We start from the raw sequence: 12031 nt of genomic DNA, 5'->3' as shown, positions 1-12031 counted from the left end.
GAGGGAATATCATAACACATAGCCGAAAATGGCAAGAGTTGGAGTTACAAATATGGAAAGTTACATCCGGGGTGTTACAAGCGGTGGGACGAGACGGTCGTAAGGAGGCGGCGCCAGGACAAGGTGAGGACGGCGGGGGATGAAGCGTAGAGGATCGGGCTTGCAAGGATCCCGGTCTTGAAGCCTGGATGAGAGAGGTCGATCTTTGTAATGGACGGTTGGTGTCGGGGTATCAGCTTCCGCATGGTGGAGGAGGACGGGCGGGTGGATGGGGTGGCGGACGGCGGCAGACGGAGGAGGGTGGGGTGGAGAGGGTGTTTTGGCGCCCACGGAGTACGAATGGGGAAAAGGGAGGTAGAGAGGAAGGGGGGAACCATGTATTCAGGGCGCGCTTGTCTCAAATGTGAGGAAATTTACAAACTTAGCCCCCGTTTCAAATTTCTACTACATCACAACAACATTAGTCGGTTGGGGATAGGACGGTAATCTCGCATACACCGAATATTTGCCGACGAGAGTTTGTTTTTGGCACCCACCGTGTATGAATATGAATCGGGGAGGGAGTCGATTTCGGCCGAGGACACACTGTGTTTTGGCGCCCACCGTGTATGAATCCGGGTGAGAGGCGGTTACGTCACGTTTGGGTGAAATTACAAACCTACCCCTATCGAAACCTATAGAAATCCAGCAGATAGGCTTTGCATGGCAGGGATAGGCAGTAGTGATTTCCATCTCGCAGATTTTGGTTTCGGGCGGTTACTGCGACTTTCCCCGCTTCGTTCAAATTTTTGCAGAGTTCATGTTTACCGTGCCAACTCAATTCGAATCCCGTTTGTATTCTATTTTTTTCGGGCGGAATCCATTTTCAATTGGAATTACATTCTATATACATCATTTTTTATATATACTTTCAAAAGCACAACAAAGAATTCTGCTCCTTTATATGTATAATATGATTTACAAATACAACGATCTCGAAATCTTAAGGTTGAATTCGAAAAAATTTAACCAAATTATGTTCTACTAAAATGTATGGATCAGTAATATCTACAAATTAAATAACATAGATGTGCGTGAATTCATATGAGTATGCATGTTTGATAGATCAATTTTGGTTCGAGTATGGATTACATGTATCATCATCTCGAATTCAAATATTTGAATCCCTTTTTTGTTCACTCCTTTCACGCTCATCTCTCTCGCATGCATGCTCCTTCAGGTAGCTATCACTCTCTTTTCTCCAGCTCACCCGCACGCTCACTTCATGTTTCTCCTATCCTCGCAAACATGGTCTCTCGACGTCTCCCTTGAGAAGTGTCACACTCTCCCTATCATTATACATTACACGGTTTTCATTATCTCTCATGTCTCTACTGTTCTCTGGTATAACTCGGTACCTAAGCTTTCTTTTTCACCGCCACACACACAGTTTCCACTCGTCTTTCACTTTGTCTTTCTCTCTATGGGATTCTCTCACACACCCTATATGTCTCTACATATGACTCATACCACTAAAATTACTCTCTCTCTCTCTCCTGTAGACACAACATTTGTTGCGGTCTCCTTTTCGTCTCCATCCCAGACTGACTTTATTCATTTGTTTACCGATCAGACAACCCCGACTACCGTCTCCTCTCTCTCTCACAGACACACACACACAACTCCTACTTCCACGCCCCTTCCCGACTATCGTCTCTCTCTCACACACACAAAACTCTCGCTTTCGCACCCCGACTCGTATTTCTCTCACAAACATTTATCGACTAACGCACACTCGTGCTTCCACCAACGCATACATGTCTCTCTCCCGCTCCTTGTATCTATGTAGATTTTTCTTCCCTTCTTGAGACACGCCCTCTCGATCATGCACACACACACTATCGCCTCATTTTAAGCTGATACCTATCGCACACACACTCCTTGTGTCTTTGTCACACATGCACTCCGTCCTCCTCCACTCTCCCTCTCTCTCACACACACATGGGCTTTTTGCAACAACTAGCAAGATGCCCATGCATTGCACGGAACATCAAGATGCATTTGTATGAGTAGTTTATCTTGTGGGGGAAAAGGATGAACGTTATTTGCAAATCTGGAGAGGGGTGTGGGTATCTTTTTGCAAATTTGCCATAGTTTCCTTCCTATCCGTCAGATATAGATCGGACAGCCTATATTGTAGGATGGCAGGCACACTATCATCACCGAAAATGCCTTTTATAAGAGTAGGGGTAAAAAATAGAGTTGGTGATGATGGTGGGCCTGCCATCCTGCAATGTAGGTCGTCCGATTTATATCTGACGGATAGGAAGGAAAATATGGCAATTTACCCGCACTCTTCACCACATTTGCAGATAAGGCCTTCCCTCGTTCATCCTTTTCTCCCACAAGATCTTGATGTTCCGTGCAACGCACGGGCATCTTGCTAGTAAGAGTAGAAATTAGACATATACCACTTCTCGAATCTTGAAACCAACAACATTCCTCCCTTATCTCATCAAAACCGCCAAAGGAATATATTTTGAGTGAAACATAACATATTTTTAGTGATATACGTATTTCAAAACTAGACTTTTTTTCTATCAAATCGGTGAATATGTATTAATCTACTTTGATCGTGTGGCAACGCATTGGCACATTGCTAGTAGTTATTATAATTTTTTGGACACCAGACAAACGGTGGAGTACATATACGAAGAGAAGAGGCGCACGCACGCAGTCGGCCTCTCGCTGTCTCGCACACATGAGTGTTACGTAAAGGCGACGTTAACAAATAAACCCTAAAACCCTAGGTGCACGATTGCTGCATTCGCGGGTACCGGGTACGTGGTGGAGCACCTTTGTAGGAATAGTCAGCTCGCGTGATAATTTGATCCGTAGGAGTTGATGGTCGGGACCACAGGTGAACGACTTGGAGCGCGGTGGCTCGCCAGTTGCCACAGATCGAGTAGCCACGTTTAAAATATCGTTTTTTAGCGGGGTTAAGAGTTCCGATTTTCAATGGCGCGTTATAAGTAGTAAGTAGTTTTTAGAACGATTGGTATGGAGCGAAAATGGAATTCATAGTACTACGTACCTCCTTGGCGTATGGGTGTATGTTTTTTTGCGATGGAGGTTGTATGGGTTTATGTTGCGAGATGTTGAACCTGGTAGTTCTAGGGCAAATACTATGGTTTAGATTTAGATGCTGGTTTTCAGTAATGAAAATCGGAAGGGGAAACCCTTCTTTGATTAAAAAAAACTACTACCTCCATTCTGGTTTACTAGTCCCCATCGTACTTTGGGTCAAAGTTTGTCCATGAATTTTACTTGTAAAATGTGAATGGAAAACGAGATTTTGTTATACCCAAACAAAAAAGGACTGGAGGGAGTGATTGCTCTGACACGGACGCGACCTCTCATAGCGCAGGCATTGAACCGGCGCGCCGGCCAAGAGGGCCGCACTCGCTGCAGGCCCGGCTGAGCACGCCTCCTCGCCGCGTGCAACCAGCTTAAGACTGCCCCGCCTGCCTTCATTGAATCCGCGCGTGTGCCGGCAACACGTCCTTCCGCGAGCCGGCAGGCATTTTAGAACACAAAAAATGACTAAAATATAATTAATTTACGCATGGTCTTGACTTGTTGTGCTCGCACTGGTAGCAGGAACTAGTAGAGGATTTTCTTTATTTATAACTCTCCTCACATTTTTTTGGCTTTGAAGTGAATCATGGTTGTGGACATTATGTATGAATGTGCAGATATCTGTGAACATGAGTTTGATGTGGAAGTTGAACTTGGAATGTCGGGCTTGCGCGTGAACTATACCATGTCCAATGCTTCGTCTGTTATTGTTTGGAAAGTAATTGCTGTTATTACATGACCCGAAAAAAACATTTTGTGCCACATCAGTAGATGCACGGACATCACAACAGGCATGCTGACTGGATAAACATTTGAACCTAGCTATTATGAAGGAAATTTTGTATTGACAACAGTTTTAGATAGCAGGAGACGCCTAGCCTGCTCTGCCTCTGCTAGCTTATTTCTGGCTTCTTCCATCTCTTCTTTGGCTTGGGTGAAGAGAGCATCTGATTGCTCTTTTCGCTTCTTCAGGAACTCAGCTACATTCTCAAGGGCTGCTGCACGCTTTCTTTCAGCCTTTACTAATGCCACGAGGACACGAACAGCTGACGACTCCACCTGGCTTGTGTGTAATCCAGCATCATCTGGGAATTTGCACCTTGTGTCTAATCCAGCATCATTAGGGAACTGGCACCTTGTGTGTAATCCAGCCTCATTTTGGAAACATGATCTCGAGGTTGACCATACTTCCCTCCTCGCAGGAACTGCATCCTGACATGAAGTTACTTCTTTTTTAGATCAATACTCAGAGCAACCTAGATCCATTTAGTAGAAGCCAGATAAACAGAACTCGGAGAAGTGAATTCAAAAGGAAAAAAATATAAAAACAGACTACAAGGTGAGAACACCCACTTCCTACATCAAGCTAAAAACGAAAGCATTAGGACGATTAAGACTCTTCTTATTACACATCGAAGAACACCACGCTTAAGAGAAACAGAAACTACAACATATACACATCGAAGAACACGAGGCTACACGAAAGTAATTGAAAGGGTGTTACTTACCAAAGCTCGTTTTACAGGTTCGGTGCAGCTCCTCTTTAACTTGCCACGCTCCTTGAAGATGTCCCGAATATCCCGTGTTTGGTCTTCATTGCTCCTCTGCATGTTCGCACTCGTGGTTTTAAAATCTCAACATGGCAAGAAAAATATACTACTAGTAATACTCGCGCATCTTGTGGGCAACATTAAAGCACTCGTCTGCCATGTTAGAGCATCTCCAACAGAATCGCAACGCGCGGCGCTTTAAAAAAGCGTTTACAGTGCTGAGATCGAGAAGTAGATACTAGAGAGTAGAGGATAGTTCTCAGCATAGATAGATAAAAAAAGATAATTCAACTACTCCTCGTCGTCCGACTCCTCCTCGGTGATGTCCTCCTCCGACGTCTGACTGTAGGCGTGAAGATACCGATCGTCGTCGGATTCCCAGGGCGACGCTGCTCCTAGCCTCATGTTGAATTGAGCGTCCGCTTTTCACCTACGCTTGTCCTCGCGATAGGCGGCTCGCTCCGCCCTCCTCTTATCCCTCTCCGCCCTCCTTTGCGCGTAGAACTCGCGCTCTTTGATGATGTCCTGCGGGAAGTGTTGGCACCACAGCGCCATGGCTTCCTCGTCCATCTCGGCGATGCCGAGACGGGGCTCCCGCCTCCGGTTGTCGCGACGATCCTCGTCGGTGCTAAGCCGCGGCAGAGGCGCGAGCTCCTCGCCCGCTCCCGCGTCGGCACGTTGGGGAAGTTCAATGTTCTATGAGGCCCCCGGAGGCGCCACACCGCCGCGTCGTACACGCGGGCGGCCTTGTTGGCGGTGTCGAAATTGCCGAGGCCGAGGCGCATCCCGCGGAACCGGATCTCGGCGGAGAAGCCGCCGGAGGGGCGCGCGCGGACGCCGCGGTATCCCCAAGTTTCCCGGCGACGCGGCGGCATGGTGGCGGCGAGGCGAAAAAGAGCGGGGAGAGAGCGGTGGCGAGGCACAGAGCGGGGAGAGAGCGGTGGCAAGGCACAGAGCGGTGGGAGGGCGTTGGATTTTATAAAGCGCGCCGGACGCCGCGCGCCAAAACTAGCGCACGCCCGGCCGCTTTTTCCCGCGCTCGCGTGATCCTTTCCCGACGTCTCTGCTATCTCTACTCTCTTCTCTACTGTTATATTTATTTTATATTTTATATTTATATTTATCTCTACTTCCTTTACTGTCTACTTTTTTTCTCTATACTTTTTTTCTTGCAATATAGGCCGTCCGATTTATATCTGACAGATAGGAAGGAAACAAATGGGAATTTTGCAAAAAGATACCCATACCCCTCTCCAGATTTGCAAATAAGGCCTTCCCTCGTTCATCCTTTTCTCCCACAAGATAAACTACTCATACAAATGCATCTTGATGCGTGCAACGCATGGGCATCTTGCTAGTTCTAAAAACCTTTCCATCATTTGCCACACTACTGGTTGCAGATGAAAAACCTACCCAAGCACAGCGCGATACAGGAGCGACGCACAATTACAAGCTGATATTCTGTTGGACAATGGAGGCTATAACCAATTACTTTTACGGGAACAATAGCACCCAGGAAATTTGAAGGGTAGGTATGAACAAAATTGGAACTGCACATGTACTGCTAAGTGATTCAATACACACATTACCAATCGAGGAGGAGAACGATGGTCGCGGCGGCCTCTGTGAGTCATGGTCGGCAACGGGAGTCAGTTCATTGTCCACGACGGTGGTACTTCTGCGCTTGGCGTCGGCTTCCGGGAAGCAGATCCGAGACCGTGGAAGACGATGCCGGGGGAAGAGGCTCCGTGTACGACGACGACGGTGGACCGGCTCCAGTGCGGCGTACGAGGTCGTCGATGAGGCAGATGCGCTGCGGTGGACGAGTGCGCCGATGTAAAGGGGAGGAGCACGAAGGCTGCGGTGCCGTGGAGAAGTCTATTTTGCGGTGGGGATAGAAAATGGGGAGTATTCAGGTGTACTACTCTGGGTGCCGGGGTGGGGTTGGCTGGGTAGGGTGAACCTGAAGTTACGAAAACAGCCCCCTACCAAGCGTCATCCGTAGGCCTGTTCCGAAGGCTATGATGGTAACTTCCCACTGCTCGAATCAGGGTCGCGGGAGATTTTCCCGCCGACCTCAAAATTTTGTGACACTGGACTCCCCGTGTGGCGTGTTGAGTGATTCGGCTAAGCAACTAGCGAGTAGTAGTAGTAAACTCTGCATATTAGGTTTGACCGAAGTCAAACTTCCTAAAGTTTGACCAAGTTTATAGAAAAATATAAACATTTACCATAACAAATATGTATGATGTGAAAGTACATTCAATAATGAATCTAATGGTATTTATTTGTTATTGTATATGTTAATATTTTTTGTTATAAGCTTTCTGAGAGTTTACAAAACTTGACTTTGACCAATGCTAATACGCGGACTTAAATAAAAACGGAGGGAGTACACATTTGTTTTCTTAGTTTGTAGTGAACTAATCATTTGTTGAAATTGTGAAATAAATATATTAGGCTATTGACTTCGAATGTAATGGTCTATACAATTCAATAGTTACAATCATTGTCGAATCCCAAGATGTATACAAGGTCTATAGTACTTCACAACATGCTCAAACTCACATAATCCCAGTCAAATGAGAATCTAAATGCATTTCATAGTTATTACTTTGTAGGATGCAACAAAAACAACCATAACTCTACATCAGCCATTATAGAAGCAACATTTTGACATATCCCAATGTGTGAATGAAACGTGCAGAGAGAGCTTTTGAAGATGGAGCAGATAGGGCGGGAAAGATTGTATGTATGTGGACGAGAGAGTAGGAGACAAACCTAACGAGACAGAGAGAGATAGAGAGAGAAAGAGAGAGGAAGAAGTTAGGTCTGTGAGAAAGATGGATACATGTAATATACATGAGATGCGTGTGCATCTGGATTCTGTATACGTGGAAGGAGAAGAGACAACATGTTTGATGAGAGAGCTGGAAAAACATGGACGAGAGGGGAAGGATCTCGTGGGTTGAGGGATTGACAATTTTGTGCGGGGGAGAGAGGGATTGGTAATTTTGTGCAAGAGAGAGAGAGAGGGTGGGGGGAGGAGTCAGTCAGCCGTCGTCACATCACCCTGCTTCCAAATGACCCCGCATTCTCTAGCGCGGTGTGGTCGCCGTCTTCGATCTGCTCGATGCCCTCTTTGAAGATTGAGGTGTTGTGCATGTTGGGGTGCAAAGAAGCACAAGCGAGAGTGGTCGCCGTATAACCTTGGATGGGGATGAATTGTGTGCTTGGGGGAGTGTGTGTGTGTGTGTGTTGTGCTGCGTGTGTCTCTCTCTGTGTGTGTGTGTGTGTGTGTGTCAGATATTGAGAGAAAACAAACCTAAGGAGAGAAATGGGTATTCACGAAGAGATTGTGCGGGCCTTGAGGTGGGCAGGGGCCGGGTGAGGGTGTCAAAATGTGCGCGTTGATGCATGTGTTGCATGCGACCGTGCGAGGGACGGACGAATCGAGAGAGATGGTTGTTGTGTTACGGATGCTCCTCTCTCTGTCTCTCTCTCCCTCTCTCTCTCTCTCTCTCACACACACACACACAAGTAAACTAGAAGACCGTTCTCTCATGTATACACAACGTATCGGCATCTGTCTATGTCTCACTCATGCATGATCATTTGCACATTCACACCTCTCTATGTCTGTATCACACGCACACCGTCTCCACATTGCCCTTCCGCCACAACACACATATGGACACATACACACGTTCTCTCTCAGTCACACACACAAAATCAGTATTAAAAAAACTAGGGGCACCTAAAACGTCCAAATCCAAATAAACACGAACTGGAGCTAAATTCAAATATATGGAAATATTGCAGCGTCAAGAACTTTCACAGGAAAAAAAGTTGAGTAATATTCGAGGATTGTTTTCACACACACAAAAAGGTTCGGTGGATGTCCTTCGAGCGCGACACGGTGACGCACCGTTCGATCGACCGCGCGGCCGCGGTTCACGCGCTTGCACAGGATTCCGTATCGTGGCTGTGGTACTAACTAATAAAAGCGCTGCCTAAGTCTAATGTTTACGTGTACTAGTACGGTTTTCTTTTAAGTTTGACCAACCTTATATATAAAACTAAAGTAAGCTCCCACACGCGCACTCATCAATATGCCGCCGCCGCCGTTGCGCATGCCGGCGCCCGCCTGCTCCGGCCAACAATTTCTCGCCCATCACCGCCGTGTCGCCGCCATCCCTGTGCCATGAAGCCGAAGGCTCGCCCGCTCACGTCGTCTGCAGTCCCTCCTCGCGATGCCGCCGCGCTGCCAAGCACGCGAGCAGCTGGTGGAGCCGCGTCTATGCACGCAGCGTACGAAGAGGAGGACGAGCGCGTGCTCCAGCACGCCGGCGAGGAGGAACTAGCGTGTCATTGTCGTCTCCGCCCGCGCGGAGGAGGCGCGCATGGTGGCTGTCGCGGCGGAAGCCGGTCGCGCGCGCGTCGAGCCCGCAAACCGGGTGCGGACGCGGAATCTACCTTCGAGACCTTGAATGCCACGTGGATCCTGCAATCTGAAGGAGCAATTTGGGTCAGTCGACTCATGTGAGCCGTTTGATGCAACATGGATGGCTAGAAGGGCTTCTTCCACCTCTTCTGCCGTCTTCTTCCTTCGCTCCGTCGAACTTCTTTCACAAATCGACTGACCCAAATTATACTACTAGTACGAACGTATTAAGTACAGTAGGAACACGAAGATACGAGCAGTAGTACCAACTGCAAGAAGAACAGTAGTAAGACATAGTACTAGTACTACTGTACGTACTAAAGAGTTCAAATAACGAGAAAGAACATAAACATAGTTCTGCTGGGGCCTCAGCACAACACACCCTTGAAAATAAACTAAGCAACTAGTCCGCTTGACACTGCAGTAGAACCAGCATGAGCGACGGCACTGCCACCTACTCGGAGTCCGAGTCCACGTCCTCGACTTCGTCCTCGTCCCTCTTCCTCTTCCTCTTCGCCGACGCTTCTTTGCTTGAACCGGACACTGGGCTCTGCTTCTTCATCCAACCCTTGTAGATATTTAAACAAAGGTAGGCATCCATTGCTGCGTACAGGATGTGATCTTCATCTAATGTCTTCGACTCCCATGCATGATGAAACTCGTGATGAGGTTTCTTCAGTTTAGCGTACGAAGGATCAATCATGGCTGCTGCCAGGGTCAGCATTGAAGGTTGAGAGGAGGACACCAGGCTTGCCTTCTGGAGATCGAAGGGCTGGCCTACAACGAGACCTATCCGACGCAGGACATCCCTGTCGTTCTTAAAGCCTACAGTAACGAATTTCACTCTTTTGTCCTTGAGGAAGTTCTTAAAATCCTGGCACTCAACGTCGGCATGGCATATGTGGTAGACCAAGCAAACGTTATGTACGCAAACCTGGATCACGGCGGGCTTCTTCCTCTCTTCGTCCTTTAGATCCTTCTCTCGTCCCAGGACTGTGGTGTACTCAACATCTAGCCCAGCGACCCACTCATCCGTTGAACTGTTGAACATGCGTAGGAAGCGAGCAAGCCATGCTTTCACCGTCTCGGATCCACGTGTGTAGATGACGATGAACTGATCGCCGGTGATGGCTCTAACCTGGTACTCAGCGGCGACCATGGAGATTTGGGAGGCCATGGATTTTGGAGGAGGGTTAGGAGAAGTTGAACTGTTGTACCCCGCAAAAAAAACTGGGAGCGAACTAATGTGAAAGGACGGGACGACTGGGAGCGAACTGTTGTAAGGTAGAAGACGGGGACGAGTAGGGCGTGCGAACGGCGTGGGGTTGCTGGCTTGCCCGGTGGATAAACGGCTGCAAGCCCCCAAAGAGTTCTCGAGAACTATGCGGGACCCACTAGATGTCATGTCTACTAGACCCATATCGTAGGCCTGACGGTATAGCTTCTGCCTGTTCGCACGCCATGCCGGCGCGTGGATGTAACTTCACTTAATTCCGTCAAACGTCGCGCCTCCCACGACCTTCGCCTCCCTCGCGCGGTCGCGCCCTTTGAGACTTCGACCGGCTATAAATGAGCAATTTTTTTGCCTTTTTTTAGACAAGCAATTTTTTTGCCTACTCCGCATGCATGATACTCCCTCTGGTCCTTTTTACTCCCGTCAACCGTTTGCAAAGTGTTTGACCAAATTTATACTTTTTTTGAACACCACCTTATATTAATTAACCAGCCACACCAGTACACTCATTCGATACAATATTCACCACACAGGGCGGTACGTTATTTACAAGAATACCATCTAATCTATTGTCAAAGCTATACTTAGCGATTAAGTGTGCCACCTTATTGGCCGAACGGCTAATCTTTGACAATTGAAGATTGTTGATCAACTTCGAGATGCTCAACGCTTTCATCTTCAGGTCACGCATAGCAGACCTGTCATAGTCCCCCGATGCAAGAGACGCTACCACAAAAGCGCAATCAGTCTCTAAAATTACAGGATTATGAAGAGAAATACCTATGTAGAGACCGGCAATGCAAGCCCTAAGCTCCGCTTCCTCCACGCTTTGACAGGCATCAATGAAATCCCACGACCAAATTTATACTAAAAATATCAATATCTACAATACTGATTATAATGAGTATAAGAACTACGTTTTATAATGAGTGTAAAAATATTGATTTGACATTGTGAATGTTGACACATTTTTCTATAAGTCTGGTGAAAGTAGAGGTACATTGACTTCAGACAAAACTTAAATGCACAATGCAGACTAGTTCCTCCGTCCAGGTGCGTGCCATGTCCTATCTTGTCATCACAACAAGGTTAGCTATTAGGCTGGCCATAGTGGGGGTAACATAAGTAGTATCATGCACTTGGGACTCGCAAACATGCTAATGTGGTAGGCAATTAAAGAAGAGAGAGATGGTTATAGTAACATAGGTAGATACCGTAACATAATACTCCCTCCGTTCCCAAATATAAGTCTTTCTAGAGATTTCAACAGGTGACTACATACGGAGCAAAATGAGTGAATCTACACACTAAAATATGTCTACATGCATCCGTATATTGTATTCCATTTGAAATGTCTACAAAGACTTATATTTAGGAACGGAGGGAGTAAATGTGATGCTACTATGTGTCATGCATGGCAATAAATGAGACCACCTATGATACTAATCTATGATACTATGCACTATAGAGGTAGTAACATAGACTAGTAACATATGCATGTTACTAGTCTAAGTTACTCCCCACTATGACCAGCCTTAGAGTACCACTACCTCCCTTCTAGTTTAAAGGGCTCGATTCAAAAATTTCACCTACTCTTAGCAAGATAGTAGAGGCGGTGGAATAGTTTTTGAAGTCTGCAAAAGTACTCAACTAGTGCTGTCGTTCTTCACAAAAAAATGTGTTTAC

At 46.9% G+C, this 12031-nt stretch overlaps 1 pseudogene; it reads right to left on the bottom strand.

Annotated features, from left to right (window-relative positions):
* Positions 1-5054: 5054 nt before the first annotated feature.
* Positions 5055-5542, bottom strand: LOC123099960 (ethylene-responsive transcription factor 2-like; annotated as a pseudogene).
* Between the last annotated feature and the right edge of the window lie 6489 nt (positions 5543-12031).

The sequence above is a fragment of the Triticum aestivum genome, chromosome 4D, assembly GCF_018294505.1.
Source record: "Triticum aestivum cultivar Chinese Spring chromosome 4D, IWGSC CS RefSeq v2.1, whole genome shotgun sequence".
Taxonomy (NCBI): Eukaryota; Viridiplantae; Streptophyta; class Magnoliopsida; order Poales; family Poaceae; genus Triticum; species Triticum aestivum.
This window is presented reverse-complemented; position numbering and strand designations above follow the sequence as displayed.